Below are 14366 nucleotides of genomic sequence, written 5' to 3'. Positions count from 1 at the left end.
AATGTCTCAATTTATGTTTTTGAAATAAAAAAAAATATATAATAAATAAATTGTAAAAATGCGAGACGATTGTGGGCGTGCATTAACGCCAGCGGCCGCCTGTAGGTGTGAACTAACAGACGTCTCAGCGTGGACACAGACAGCAGGGACGTACAACCTAGAACAATAACACAACATGGTCTCAACAGTTGTCTGCTGGTGTTAGATGATAACACGACCTGTCCCAACCTTCCCTGTATACGTTTCAACTCTCCAGAGGCCATGGGGAGCCGTGTGTTCATCTTAGACGGGGCGGGGAGACGTGTTCCTCCACAATTCCTGTTTTTATAAGAACCGTTCCCACTCGCCCTGTCCTGGCATGCACAGACAGTAATGTTGTACACAGACATGCCCGTGTAATCACATAAACTCTATAACAATATATATTCTACAGAAATAGCTATAGCGTTCTTCACATTCTGAGCTGGACTGATGAATATTTGGTTCGAAGAGTAAGATGTTACCCAATATGAAAATGATTTAGTTGTGTGTTTTTTTCCCCTTTTTTCATGTGATCTGAAAACATGCTGGCTTTGAGTTGTTCGTGTTTGGAGGTGAACAAGAACGGTATAACTGTATATTGAAAATCTAAACAAACAGAATTGAAGACGATGATACATTTTTTGTTATTGACATATAAGTTATTGATTATCCGGCAGTAAACACAAAACAAAGCAGCAACAAAAAACATGGCATGTTATATCCAGTAGAGACGATTGTGGGGTGCGGTGGGGAGTAGAGATACGCTAACGCTTAGTCACTGAATATGTATAATTGTAATAGTAACAAATAAACCCATTTAAGTTGAACAGAAGCCCCCCTGACATAAGACATACAGTGAGTAAGTGGATTTGGTTTTACGCGGCTTTTAGCAAAAACAAGACGAGTTTACACAAGAAATGAACTTCACATATTTTATCCATTTGTGGAATCGAACCCGGGTCTTTGGCGTGACGACCGAACGCATTAACCACTAGGCTACCCTATCTCCCATGTGAGATTCAGATTCTGAACCGGAGGAAATCTAGACTTGCTTCATTTTTCCTTTTTTTGATGTTCCGTGATCTTTAAAAATGCTCGGGTTATTCATTCATTCATTCATTCATTCATTCATTCATTCATTCATTCATTTATTTGCGTGTTTTTTTGTTGTTTTTTTTAATTATTCTGTTTCATGGAGAACAGAATATGCATCATTGTGGTAGTAACAAATGCTCTCATGTAACTGGAAAAGGAGCCCCTGTGGGATGGGAGATGCAGATTCTGAACCTGAGGAAATGTAGACTTGATCAGTTAGGGATCAAATATCGAAAACAATGGGGTTTTGGGGCACTGTGAGACAGACAGCAGGCTGTAGGCGGGGTTAAACGCCGATTTTATCAGCATTTCTCCATTATCACGGGAACTATGGCAATCGGATTCTCGTGTCGTACCGATGTGAGGAATCGAACCTCTGTAGTTAAGTGTAATGAGCGATCACTTTAACAACTACGATACCCTTCTTACTCGAGTTAAATAATGTACTATTATGCATGATTTGGTACGTTTTGAATTACATTTTGTAGGTAAAGCATATACGTGTATTTTATTACGTTTTTTTAAAGGATGAGTCCGAAGTGGGTTTCGAACCCACACTCTCTGAATTAGAAACCTACTCTGCAGCACACAAAGTGGGTGATTTAACTCTCTAAGTCAAGGCGGCTTCCGCATAAATGGATGTCGATCACGTACCACTTTGGCTGGCGCAAAAAAGTCGATGTAGTTGGTGGAAAAATATATAAGAATAATGAAATAAAGTTCTCCTAGGCCTCAGCACAACCCCAAATGACATGCAATACTGAAAGTAATTCATCGTTTTCTCTGTTGTTGGAATAACGATCTTTATAGGTATTATTCACCATTTCTAGCACGATGGTAACATGTCATGTTCTTATTCCTCCAGTTTTGAAGCAAAGACGGTGAAAACTTTTTATCGAGGGTTATTATTTTACTTAAGTATTTTGAACTAGGTAAAGCTGACTAAAATCCTGTTTTGTGAAACAATGCCGTGGTCATCTGTCTCTTGTAATGACCTGTAGTAGTACAATTCCACGGCATTATAACGCCATTGTGCACGTTACTGAATCAATGTAGATATATAGAGGATACTAAACGACCTTCCGTGTAATACCCGTTTTATTAAACGAGTTAATGATTTGGTATCAGACGAGCGAATCTGAGTTTGATAGTAAAGCTTTCACGAGTTAAAAACGGATTTCACAGAAGTGAGTTTAGTATTCTGTTAGAAACTGCCTATGGTGTGATGACACTCACCTTTCCTTTGTTACAGAGAAATTAGCATTGTGACGTAAAATCATTATATCATACGTCTAGTGGTATTACACTAGTGTGATATTGCCGTATAAATAGTCCGATGCTGTATATTCCACGGGAGAACAATAAATATGCATACCGCATTGAAAAATCGAAGGTCCTTAAAGAGAAGGAATCTAGTTTGATCGTTTCGTATCAGAAAGCGAGACAACATTTGACAGCACTCCAGGGTACACTTGTACAATCGATGTTTGCGCTACAATGATTGTAACTCCCACTATCCAATATAGGCCTAAGACAGTCGTAGCGGTAAGATCGCTCTGTGTAAGTGGGTCCCGGACGCTCTGATGGCACTCCAGTACCGGAGGAAATGCAAGCTATGTCTGGAATGCAGCACCTGGTTCGAATCTTTGTTTTGTTTTGTATACTAATATGCGAGATTGTCTCACTCCGCCTTGGGGCATGTAAGATCCCGATGTGTTTACGACCCTCCATGTGCCGGGAGGTGGAAAAGCGGAAACTACTACCACGATTAAAGAGGGGGAGACAAGAGACCCAGGTTTGTATATTTCCCTTCAACATTTGATAGTCAATTACTTCAAAAGAAACACGACAGTAGGCTTTAATTGGACACATACAGCTTCCATCTGACGACAGCCGTCCTGCCAGTAAAGAATCCGCCCTTACCTCGTGCCAGAACCATGGAAATACTTGCTCATGCACCGGAAGTATACTTCACATGTAGCCTCACTCATTCGTGTCTTTCCGGGTGAATTCGTGGTTCACCGGAAGAGGGTGGTGAAGAGCGGATAAATACGTGCGTCTTCTTAGAATATATTGTGAATAGAGTTAACAATAATAAACATTAATTTAAACAGCTTTAAACATAAAATAAAATACTCCCTCCCATCCAGGTAACAATTTAGGTTCATGTTTTTTGATAATTTAAAATATATATATAAATACTGTAATTCTATTGGTAGCGATATGTGTGATTGGCATTTATATGATTTGTCGTTGTTTAATATTGCTGTTTAATGTTTTTGCAGATTATGGGGTTTATTTGCAGATTATGTTAAAGACTCACGACTCACATGCACACAGATGACTGAAGCTCATCACAGCGACTTATTTCACCTTTTATGACGACGATTTGGCTGGCATGTTATTGTATCCCAATTGCTTATATCGATGGTCGTGCTATTGATCACTGGGTTGTTTGGTCCAAACTCGGTTATTTACAGACTGCCGCCATATGGGTCTAACGTTGTAACGTTTTCTGGTGGTAGATGTGTAAAAGTGTGGATTATCCTTTTGTATTATGACACCCACCTCCATATATGACGATGTCAATTAATTGTAACAACGGCTTCTGATGGTAGATGTTTGAAAGTGTCTATTATCCTTTTGTATTATGACACCCACCTCCATATATGACGATGTCAATGAATTGTAACAACGGCTTCTGATGGTAGATGTGTGAAAGTGTCTATCATCCTTTTGTATTATGACACCCACCTCCATATATGACGATGTCAATGAATTGTAACAACGGCTTCTGATGGTAGATGTGTGAAAGTGTCTATTTTCCTTTTGTATTATGACACCCACCTCCATATATGACGATGTCAATGAATTGTAACAACGGCTTCTGATGGTAGATGTGTGAAAGTGTGTATTATCCTTTTGTATTATGACACCCACCTCCATATATGACGATGTCAATGAATTGTAACAACGGCTTCTGATGGTAGATGTGTGAAAGTGTCTATCATCCTTTTGTATTATGACACCCACCTCCATATATGACGATGTCAATGAATTGTAACAACGACTTCTGATGGTAGATGTGTGAAAGTGGCTATTATCCATTTGTATTATGACACCCACCTCCATATATGACGATGTCAATGAATTGTAACAACGGCTTCTGATGGTAGAGGTGTAAAAGTGTGGATTATCCTTTTGTATTATGACACCCACCTCCATATATGACGATGCCAATGCATTGTAACGACGTCTTTTGATGGTAGATGTGTGAAAGTGTCTATTATCCTTTTGTATTATGACACCCACCTCCATATATGACGATGTCAATGAATTGTAACAACGGCTTCTGATGGTAGATGTGTGAAAGTGTCTATTATCCTTTTGTATTATGACACCCACCTCCATATATGACGATGCCAATGCATTGTAACAACGGCTTCTGATGGTAGATGCGTGAAAGTGTGTATTATCCTTTTGTATTATGACACCCACCTCCATATATGACGATGTCAATGAATTGTAACAACGGCTTCTGATGGTAGATGTGTGAAAGTGTCTATTATCCTTTTGTATTATGACACCCACCTCCATATATGACGATGCCAATGCATTGTAACAACGGCTTCTGATGGTAGATGCGTGAAAGTGTGTATTATCCTTTTGTATTATGACACCCACCTCCATATATGACGATGTCAATGAATTGTAACAACGTCTTCTGATGGTAGATGTGTGAAAATGTCTATTATCCTTTTGTATTATGACACCCACCTCCATATATGACGATGGCAATGAATTGTAACAACGGCTTCTGATGGTAGATGCGTGAAAGTGTGTATTATCCTTTTGTATTATGACACCCACCTCCATATATGACGATGCCAATGCATTGTAACAACGGCTTCTGATGGTAGATGTGTGAAAATGTCTATTATCCTTTTGTATTATGACACCCACCTCCATATATGACGATGGCAATGAATTGTAACAACGGCTTCTGATGGTAGATGTGTGAAAATGTCTATTATCCTTTTGTATTATGACACCCACCTCCATATATGACGATGTCAGTGAATTGTAACAACGGCTTCTGATGGTAGATGTGTGAAAATGTCTATTATCCTTTTGTATTATGACACCCACCTCCATATATGACGATACCAATGCATTGTAACAACGGCTTCTGATGGTAGATGCGTGAAAGTGTGTATTATCCTTTTGTATTATGACACCCACCTCCATATATGACGATGCCAATGCATTGTAACGACGTCTTTTGATGGTAGATGTGTGAAAGTGTGTATTGTCCTTTTGCCTAATGGCATCTACCTCCAGATCCTACCATATATCAGTGGATTGCAACATTGCCAGCTAATGGTAGATGTGGGAAAGTGTTTATTATCCTAACGACATCTACCCCCACAACATGACTATGCCAGTGGATTGCAACAACGTTTTCTGATGCTAGATGTGGGAGAGGGTATGCAAAAAAAAAACTGATTCAAATACAACAGCATTGCCGAATGACACGACATAAATGCCATTGACATATCGACAAACAGTTCACAATCTGAAATCACCAGCTTTAAATAAAATTCTGTAAAATATCAAGCCGAGTACACCGAAATTAAGATATCTGACACCGAACCATCAATGAATATCGCTGACTGTGCCAACCTGCATATAATAAAAACCTATGCATCACGATTGACTTGTGTTTATGATTGCAAATAATAATTTCAAATTCAAGCTCAAATGTTAATTTAGGCCCAACATGAAAAGTCACTGACATATCACCTTATATGGTTTGATACGAACATACAGTCTACAAAAGGAGATAAACAGTGAATTGCTATATATATTTACTTTCTAAGGCAGTCACAATAACCCTTGAAGCTGCACCGATACGACTCGCGAGGTATACACGTGGCAGATATTTAAGACTAGAGTTCACCCATGAACTTGCGTCACATAAGACCAGGTCTTTATGCATTGTATTTCTTTGCAAAGATTTCTATATATCACACAATAGATTTCAAGCAAATGAATAATACTTACAGATATGTATTTGTAAGAAAACCCAAATCAACAAAACACTCGGGTCCAAGCTGACTTCTCCTGTTTGTTGCGTTTTCCAGCGGTTAGATGCGCCTACATTATGCTTTGTGTTATAGTTTTATGTTTTTTTCATTGGGTAGCATATTGACAACAAGTTGGAACGTTATTTAAGCAAGATTGAATACACCCTGGCCTAAAAGGGTGTAGGTACTTTGAGAAAGGCCTACTGACACTAATATCGAACAACGTACGATGGACTAGCTGACCACAAAACTTAGGAAAAACGGTCACCCAACAATAAATACTTGCGAAGAAGGGAAAGGCACACCTAAGGTTTTAGTGTCTTGTCGACGTCACGTCACTGAATAAACTAGAGGGACGATTTAAGGTGTTTATTGCAGGTAACTGAAGCAGCCTGCAGTTAACGTTGTGCCCATTATTCATTGTTTAATAACGTGCTTACAGTGGGGTCGTTATTCAAAGGCTGTAAATGAAGCATCTACAGTGCGGTGGTACACTGAATCCCATGTAATGTGCACCTGGTTACTGTTACCGGTGTTCCACTGCGCAAGAGCTGAACAGCCAGGTAGTACTAGTAGTACCCAGGTACTACACCTGTAAACGTAACCTGCTGACAATCACTACATGTGTTTCAGTGTATATGACTGCACCACTGTAGATGTTTCATTTACAACCTTTGGATAACGAACCCGTTATTCTAAAAACGAATAACAATAAACGAACCCGAACTTCAGGCGTAAATGATCCGTTTCCAGTATACTTGGAGTAAGTGCTGTTTGAAGATAATGTACATGTATACATGTATAAAAACAAACAAAAAAAAAAACAAAAAAAAAACATAAACGAAAAAACAAACAAACAAAAACAACAACAACTATGGTTTGATGTGATTGGTTTGTTGTTTATGCCACACTCAGCAATATTCCAGCTTTATGGCGGCGGTCTTTAAATAATCTAGTGTGGACCAGACAATCCAGTGATCAACAGGATGAGTATCGATCTACACAACTGGGATACGATGATATGCGTTAACCAAATCGGACCACCTGATACAGTTAGTCGCCTCTTACGACAAGCATGGATAACTGTATAGACCAATTCTAACTCGGATTGTCGAACAGTGTGACAGCGAACAGTATTTTGTTGTTTATCTCGAAATCATCAATAGTACATCTATATGACGGCCGTCTGTAAATAATCGAGTTTGAGTCAGTCAGTCCCGTGATTGGCATAATGAGCACGGGTCAGTATAATTGGCATATGATGGTGCGCATCAACGACGTCAAGTGAGACTTCAGTTATACGAGTACGCCAAGTTATCATCAGAGCTCTTAGTCACTTTACGGCAAGAAACCCGTGAAGGTCCCGGGGCAGAACAGGCCTTCAGCAACTCATGCTTGCCATAAAGGCAACTATGCTTGTCGTAAGAGGCGACTAACGGGATCGGGTGGTCAGGCTGGCTGACTTGGTTGACACATGTCATCGGTTCCCAACTGCGCAAATCGATGCTCATGTTGTTGGCCAGTGGATTGTCTGGTCCACACTCGATTATTTACAGACCGCTGCCATATAGCTGGAATATTGCTGAGTGCGGCGTAAAACTAAACTCATTCACTCACTGTTATGGCAAGAACGCGTTGCTGTAGGCCGAGTCTAGCCGAGTTCTTCATCAAATGTCAGCAAGCGTGATTATACATTACCACATTATTATGTGGTGAACGTTTGAAGAACATATTTTCATAGCTTCACAAAGCTATTGTAGCGTTATGACTGTCTTAAGTTTACAGTCGTAGCACTACGATAGCTTTGTGAAGCGGGGCCCTGGTCCTGCAAAACGGACATTACTGCCAAGTTATCTCACTTTTAGACAGCTAATGTAAATAATAAATATCGAGCTCAACATTTATTTGAACCTCGAATCAAAACTGACATTAAGTGTGATTTCCGAGTGTGACCATTTGTTTCTCGAAAAACCATAGTCTGGTACAGCACTGACGTGAATCAAAACATCAGGGGCCCTGTCCTCAAAGCGTTAGTATTCCTACGCCATTCGAAGGCGTATGAAAAAATAAAATGTTACGATAGGACGTAACTCTATGAACGCTTTGTGGATCCAACATGGAGGGATGGGTGCGTGCGTGCGTGCGTGCGTGCGTGCGTGCGTGCGTGCGTGCGTGCGTGCGTGCGTGAAAATGACTGTCGAGTGAAAAACTATCGCAAGGACGTAAAGCATCCATTCGCCCTCTTTGTTCATACGTTTGCTCAGGGCATGGTCGAAACACGTTGCCGTGTGAATCTAATGATACCATGCGCATTGCGGACAATCTACAATCACGGTTCGACGAAGAGTATGACATCGTTGATGGACTGGGTGGTTATGAATCAGCATTCCTTGGGTAAGAGGCCTTGCCCACAGGCATTGAGTACAGCGGTGCTCCTTGGCCTAGATAGCTCCGTGTATAAACGAATATAGGCGAACTGCCACATACCATACACGACCTCAAGTACCTCCATTACTGCAACAACCATTACTACTACTGCTGCAGCTATATGCCTCTGCTACATCGCCGCAGACTTCACCTCTGCTTCGGTACAACTGGTCCAGTAAAAACTCAGCAACGACAGCTACTACAAGCACTACAGGAGAGACTTCTACAGCACTACCCCAAATAATACCACAATACTACCACGTAAAGCCATACTCACTCACTCACACGCCAGTGCATGGGCTCTATTCACAACATTGGTGGTACTACTACTACTACTACTATTACTACTACTACTACTACTACTACTACTATTACAACCAACTTTCTATATAAACGTCTGTCATTAAGAGCATACTACACTAACCCTTAGTGATACAGTCACAGTGAGTGAGTGAGTGAGTGAGTGAGTGAGTGAGTATGGGTTTACGCCGCGTTTAGGAATATTCCAGCACCAGAAATAGGCTCCACAAAATGTACCCATGTAGGGAATCCAAACCGGGACGAAACTTTGGGACGAGCGAAGGCTTCAACCACTAGGCCACCCCACCGTCTCACCATTATCTACCATCCTGCCACGGCGGGCGGTGTGGATATGGGTCGTTCGCTCCAATGTCGGAGTGGTCTGATACAAACAAGGCATGTGGCGGGCACATGGGCTGTCTCGTCCTGTATACTGTGGAATAAACAATGGTTGGTCCAGCGTAAGAAAATACATCGACCATCAACATGAGGGCCATTCGTGATCAAGGATTCATCTGAGATCCTGAGAACAACGTGCGTGAATCCATTGCTTTACATCTAAGGGTGACTGCCTGATTTCATTTTTACGCCACTTTTAGCAATATTATCAAGCCAGCAATATTACGGCGGGTGGACACCAGAAATGGGCTTCACACAGTGTACCCAGAGTCCGGTGTGACGTGCGAACCACTAGCCTATCCCACTGATGGGAGAAGGTTCAATATCCAACACAACACGCGCATATTGTGAATGTGATGACGTTTTCACAGATATTTTCAGAAAGGAATCACATAAATTACCGAAGCAATGCATACATTTTATCAAGAGAAGCAACACCAAAATGTCAAAAAGAATAGGGAGAGCAGATTTTTTTCCACTTGTTTCAAGTTGCTCTGCAAAGTCTGGATGTCATCAGACCAGGCCCCAGTTAGACGATTCTGGTCTCGAGAATAAAAACAGGGATCGACTGAAAAGTAGGCCTACCCGATTCTTGTCGCGACCGAAAAATACCCGATTCTTGTCGTCACCTAAAAATACCCGATTCCAGAAAAGTGTGCGATTCTTTGCGCGTGGGCCGACTTTGAAAAAACAGATGTTTGTCTTAAAGGTCGATTGTGAAAAAATGGGGACTGAAAAGAAGATAAGATGGCCCAATGACAAGAAATAAGATGGGGCTTGACCAACTGGTAAAAGCACGACTGACGGTATTATCTATGGCAAAGTATGTCTTCCAAGCAGCTTTCTTATAAATCCAATAATTATGGTGGGTGGGTGAGTGAGTGGTTTTACGCCGCGTTGTAGCATTATTCCAGAAATATCCTGGTGGAGAGCACGAGAAATGGGCTTCACACATTGCATGGATTGTGGAAAATGGGAACCCGGGCGTTGGGCGTGACGAGCTAACGCTCTAGCCTCTAGTAACGCTAACGCTTTGCCCAGCGTGTGATTGCTACTGATCGTAGCTAATACAAGCCAACAGAAATCATGCATGTTACCTGACCTCGTTCAAACCTGAGAACTGGACTCTTGTAACCAACGTTTGTCGGGTGACAAACTGGATCCAACCATCAGACTCGCTCAGTTGAGTGATACATACCATCGTATTCAAATTGCCTAGATCGATGCTCATGATATCAATCTCTGGACAGTTGGGCCTAGACACGATTATGCACAGATCACTGTCACACAGCGGTAGAATATCGCTTTGTTTAACTACAAACAAAACAAGCCCAGAAGCTTAGAGGGAATATATCTCAAGGGTAGTCGGGTCAAGATTCTCCAATTCACCATGACTAAACACTTATTGGTTTATCGGGCATTTCGGTAACACACATGTACGACACGTCAGCTCACATGTACGACACGTCAACTCACATGTACGACACGTCAAATCATTAAGACAAACGATGATCTGATCATTTATGATTTGCAAGGAACACAAAAGACATGAACGTAGAAAATGCTAAAAGACGAAAATCATCTCCAGCACAACACTTGGATAGCCAAATACATCTCGATAAAAGATCGACTTGTACAACTACCGTGGTGACATCATTCAGTTTGGATACAGACAGAAGATACAGATACAAAATGATTTATTCAAACACCTACATGACAGCATCACGAGCAGAACACCAATCACTATCCGTCTTTCACCAATCACTATCCATCTTTCACCAATCACTATCCGTCTTTAGATATGATATACAGAAGGACCCTGAATCATCGGCAGCTTATCCCAACAACTATGCTCATCTTTGGTGTAACTGTGTCAAACAGTGTCGTATTTAAATTTAGTTCTAATTCAAATAACATTTTTCTACCAATATGCATATTCCAGGTTTAGTAAGGGTATGACAGAAAGACGTGGCCATGAAAAACTTCATTCGACATTTTTCTTGAATTTTGAAAATATTGTGAATGAAGCTGCATGCCTTGGTATTCAGGACATTATTCGAGGCGGAAAATACTGCAACGCCTCGTAAATAGTTGGTTGTCGAACTCAACTAAATTCCAGTTACAGGTGGTCTGTAAGTAATCGAGTGTGGACCAAACAGTCCAGTGATCAACAGAATGAACATCGATCTACGCAAGTGGGATATTATGACATGGGTTAACCAGATCGGTGAGTCTGACGACCCGATCCTATTAGTCGCCTCTTACGACAAGCACGGGTAACTAAAAACCAAATGTAACCCGGATATTCACGGGTTTAGTGCTTGTCGTAAACGTTGGCTTATGAGGTCAGCACAACACACCGACGTTCGTGCTAGCAAGTCCAGGTTGACTTGCGAGAGTTTTGTGAAACTGGCCCCAGGGCCGTCGTAACAGAGTAGACAGTCGCCTAAAACAACATTCATTCACTCGACAATAACGGCTGTAAACATGTTTGTCTAGGTCACGGAGCTTCACATTCTTTACGCACTGCACCAGCAAGTAAAACAATTTTTAAATACACAAATACATATCGAAATTCAGCTGCTATGAATATCCGAAAGATGGCGGTATCTGCTTCAATAATATTTACTCAATCGTAATCCGATTCAAATCCTCGCCCAAAATGTCGTATTTTACAGACGCTTTAGCTTGAAAGACGCGACTTGTGTCCCGAGTTGGATTTTTTTTTGTAAGAAAGCCAGTAGTGACTCACTCCATTAACTTGGCATGTGTTTGTATAACATTGAAGGGGATTATTTATAAGCTGGTCCAACAGACATCCTTGAAAAAAAGACAGGAAACTGAAAAGAAAATGCATGACTGAGGCCTGAGAAGAAACGCGGTCAAAGGGAGGTAACTTCGCTCTACCTGACCCAGACAATGTTCCATCTAAAGAAATAAAATCTCTTTGGTGACTTTTAAAACATTTTCTGTTCCGTGCAGTTAACTAGTGACATCATTCGAACTACAATTACTTATAAAATTAATGTAATTATAAGATGCGACAGATGAAAGAAATATTATAACTGAATACGTTAACTATAAAACATAAAAGGATGACATAGAAAGTCTCAAGCATAGGTGCGTCTCTGAATATGTCTGTGTATTTTGATAGTAAAAAATAAACCCATTTACACTGAAAAGGAGTCCCCATGAGACGGGAGGAGAGCAGTTACCGGAGGAAATCTAGACTTGCTTCATGTAGATTTACCTGTGAAGGTCCGGTTGGAATACTGGTTTGTCGTAAGAGGCGACGAACGGGATCGGGAGGTCAGGCTTGCTGACATGTGACCGTTTCCCAATATCGCAGATCGATGCTCGTGCTGTGAATCACTGACAAGTCTGGTCCAGACTCGATTATATAAAGAAAGCCGCTGGAATATTGCTGAGCTTGGCGTAAAACTAAATTCACTCACTCACACATGTAGGGCTTCAGTATTGCAGGGAGGGCGAAGTAGCAGGGAGTATAATGTGACTCAGGGACTGTGAGACAGGAAGCCCATTAAAGGTGACTGATTTTTTTATCGTCATCCCACGGGAAGACAGACTAGGAGACAGAATGTAACAAGAGTTCATTGTGTCTTCACGTCGCTTTGGACAAAACTCCAGATTTAACATGGTTTTGCGAGGAAAGCCTAAAATCACGCAGATCTTAAACATTTAATCACGGGTATGGTGCTTACAAACCAATAAACATATAAATAGGGGCAACCTGTTCTCGCGTTGTTGGACATGTTCCTCCGTGTGACATCACTTAAATCTAAACAGTCACTAAATGAACTAAATTCCACGTCAGAGAATGATAATAGTCTTCGTTGTTAAAGGGGCACTGATGCGGAGCAATTTCCGTGGACTGGTTTAAGCTTTTGTTATTGTTTTTCTCCCATGAGTACCCGGATGATATCCCAGAATTCGTGCTGTGCGACCAATTGTGCTTCTGCATTAAAGCTGGTCATAGCATAATCTAAAATGTTTCATTTTTTAACGTATCAGTATCACAACCCTGAATACTGCAACCGTGGGTGCAGTGAGACTGCAACCGTGGGTGCAGTGAGAATTTATATCTACGGCCATACGACTGGAACTGGAACAATCCGCTGCAGCAGTACTTGAAGGGACTCCCACACAGCCTGTCTTGGGGGCTTCGAATCCCGCCTCACCTGTATGTTCAGGACAACGGCATAACTATATGTTGAATTCATTTGCATGTTAAGTATGACGTTATCCATTTAATATAAACATGGCTTCCGTTTCGCTATTACGTCTTTTCCCATGTTGTATGATTTCATTATTTCTTGTACTTCGCGATACAACCAAAACTTACCCGGTTACAACGCGTATCGGAATAGTTTGGCTTACCGTCTACAAAATTTCACGACTGCTCTGTCCTTTTCCATAGCAAATGGGTTTGTGTGTGTTAAACAGTGTTAAACATAGCGGAGCTATGTCTTCTCGTCTTTAATGGGCGTGTGTATGTATGTGAGTTTAAGTTAATGCTGCATTCGGCAATATTCCAGCTGCAGTTTGTAAATAATCAAGTCTGGACCAGACGATACAGTGATCAACATTATGAACATCGATCTGCGCAATTTGGAACTGATGACATGATTGCGTCTACCAACCCAGCGAGCCTAACCACCCGATCGCGTCAGTCGCCTCTCAACACAAACACGGCTTACTGGAGGATCAGGGGCTCCTTTAACGAAGCAACCTTCACTAAGGTTAACCTTAACTCCCATTCTTTAACACTGCACCAAGGTTACCACAGTCACTTACGATCACCATACCGCTTTGTGAAAGGAGGTCCAGTTCTAACCCGGTCCTTCACGGGTCTTTGATGTGTGTGACGTATCGTTTGACGTCACAGAAGAATATTCATTGCAAGCCAGTGTTATACTGAATCTACCACGTTCTGCATATGCATACTAACCTATTTGATATATACTTATGTCGTTCAGGTATCATTCAGTATTTTGTATTTCTATAAAGAATCTACAA

The sequence above is a fragment of the Haliotis asinina genome, chromosome 5 (genome assembly GCF_037392515.1).
Source record: "Haliotis asinina isolate JCU_RB_2024 chromosome 5, JCU_Hal_asi_v2, whole genome shotgun sequence".
NCBI lineage: Eukaryota > Metazoa > Mollusca > Gastropoda > Lepetellida > Haliotidae > Haliotis > Haliotis asinina.
This window is presented reverse-complemented; position numbering follows the sequence as displayed.